General features: G+C 32.6%; 1 long non-coding RNA gene across 1 annotated transcript; it reads right to left on the bottom strand.

Annotated features, from left to right (window-relative positions):
* Window positions 1–338: 338 nt before the first annotated feature.
* On the bottom strand, window positions 339–1,967 carry LOC112175384. Its single transcript, XR_002926425.2, has 2 exons — window positions 1,752–1,967; window positions 339–1,391 (listed from the first exon to the last, which is right to left on the bottom strand). It is a non-coding gene; the product is annotated as an uncharacterized LOC112175384 (long non-coding RNA).
* Between the last annotated feature and the right edge of the window lie 575 nt (window positions 1,968–2,542).

Raw genomic sequence — 2,542 nt, 5'->3', positions numbered from 1 at the left:
CTACACTCAAAACAATCTCATGCAATACCGCCATATGCTTGCTCTTCAATCTTATCTCCACTTATCAACAAAATCACACCTTGGATGAAAAAGGACTTTTATTGGATGTAATGAGGCTTAGGGGTGAGGGGTTAAAGAAATGAAATGGAATGGAATAGCAATTTTCAAGCAACTTAATAAGCAACAATCCTTTTGAGATTTTTCAGACCAAAAAAATCCTTTTGAGATTAAGAACTTAAAAATTAAAGATGCTCAATTTTCACTTTCTCACCACTCCCCAAACTTGAACAAAAACTAATTATTGAATTGAAATAACATTCTTTTGAGATTTTCTTTTGTTTCACTTCTTCTTCTTCTTTTTTTTTTTTTTTTTTTTTTTTTCACTAATAAAAAGTAAAATTGCAAAACAAAGAACACCCCCAAACTTATTCTTTTCCGAGTACCCCCAAACTTGTTTCTTTTAGCATCATAACACAAACAATCTCGTATTGCTCATTAAGAAAACTTGAAAGGGTAAGGCAAGTGTTTAAGTTAAGGGTAAACATTTATGGTGTGAAGAATTGAAAGGCTAATTACACAAAGGCTCAAAATGGCAATCTAAGGATATTCAATCTTTTGGGACATACTCATTTGGCCATGGTGGATTCCTAGTTGCCTAAATCATTTCCAAGATGTAACATTGAGACAAAGAGTTTCGAAAGATATGAAGCAAGTTCTAGAGATGCAAAGCAAATGAGATGTTCACTCATGAAGAAATCAGTGCTTATAAGGCATGTATGCACTCCAATTAAGCTCAAATCTCACTATATGGCATGTAATGGCTCCCACAAGTCTCACTATGCTTCTCTAGCTCAATATATTGACATGACAAATATGGATATAAATGAAAGCAAACACTTGATCCATAGTGATTTATTTTGAAAAATAAAGCTCATAAGACCCAAACATGCTTTCTAGCCCACATTTATATTAAGCTCAAGTTCATCATTGGTGTTGGAAGGAACCTAAAAAAATACACACACAAAACTAGAAAAGAAAAGACTTTTTTTTTTTTTAATTTATTTATTTAATCAAAAAAACAATAACACACAATCCCCCCACACTTGAACTTAACATTGTCCTCAATGTTACAAAGTATTTTCTTGAAAGTAATTTCAATGAAAAGTCCAAGTATGAAAGAAAAACACAAGTTATTTATAAAACAAAAAGAAACAAGTAAATAATCACAAATTGAAATTAGAGACAAGAGTAAATAATGACAAGAGTAAGTCAGAGATTTCTCCCCCTTGAAGTCCATGAATTCCAAGCAAGACACCAACATATAACCAACAAGGCAAGGGCCTTGCAATCCAACTCCAATAGTGCCAAACATCGTCATTGAGCAAGAAATTCTCCATCAAAAATCAACATCAAACCCAACATTATTCAAACAACAAAGTGAAAAAGAAAACAAAAGTACCAACATGCTTCAAGAACAATCAAAGCAAAAGAAAATCTGGAAAAACAATCAAAGCAAAAGAAAATCTGGAAAAACAATCAAAGCAAAAGAAAATCTGGAAAAACAAGGATTCTAGAAAATCTGGAAATTTAGCTATGGTGCCCAACATCTAAATCATCAAGTTTCAACAAAAGAACACCAAATTCCATCAATCCATAACTCTAACAACCTAGAATTAACCTACAATATGAACAAAATCGGAATGTACACCTTCAACACACAAGAAGTTCAAAGTTAAGAGATAGAGCTTTACCTCTTGGAGAAAGCTCAAAAGCTTCACCAAAGACTCAAGAACACCTAGAAATCTAGAGAGAAACCCGAAAATCCCACAAAAACCCAAGTTTTTGGCTTGAAGTTGAGTGAAAGATGAAGGAGAATGGAGGAGGAAGATGATGAATAGTACACCGTAGAGAGAGGGTCGAACTGGGTAGAAAGAAATAAGAAAGAAAGCAGGGAGAAAGAGAAAAGAAGAGAAGAGAAGAAGAAAAAAAAATAAAAAATAAAAAACGTTAAAATTTTTTTTTTTTTTTTAATTTTTTTTTTTTTGGGAATGGCTTGAGATCGATCGTTCCAATTGGACGATCGATCGTTTTGAAATTGTGAACTCTCTGCCTCTTTCAGCGATCGATCGCACCAAATGGTGAGATCGATCGTTTATTCAAAATTTTTTTTTTTTTTTTTTTAATTTTTTTTTTTTTTTTTTTTTTTTTTGGAATGGCTTGAGATCGATCGTTCCAATTGGACGATCGATCGTTTTGAAATTGTGAACTCTCTGCCTCTTTCAGCGATCGATCGCACCAAATGGTGAGATCGATCGATTATTCAAAATTTTTTTTTTTTTTTTTTTTTTTTTTTCAAAACCACTCACCAAACTTAAACTTTTAACACTACAAACAACTAAGTAAACATGAAAATGAAAGATGTAAGTAAAGGATTATGAGAAACTCCCCTTTGAAGACCATGATCTTCATTATAAACACCTCCAATCACCAACAAACAATAACGAAGCCTTGTCATCTTTGGTGCTATACCAAGAGTTTTCTT

This window comes from Rosa chinensis, chromosome 7 (assembly GCF_002994745.2).
Source record: "Rosa chinensis cultivar Old Blush chromosome 7, RchiOBHm-V2, whole genome shotgun sequence".
Lineage (NCBI taxonomy): Eukaryota > Viridiplantae > Streptophyta > Magnoliopsida > Rosales > Rosaceae > Rosa > Rosa chinensis.
The sequence above is the reverse complement of the archived record's forward strand: the minus strand, read 5'-3'. Positions and strand labels throughout refer to the sequence as shown.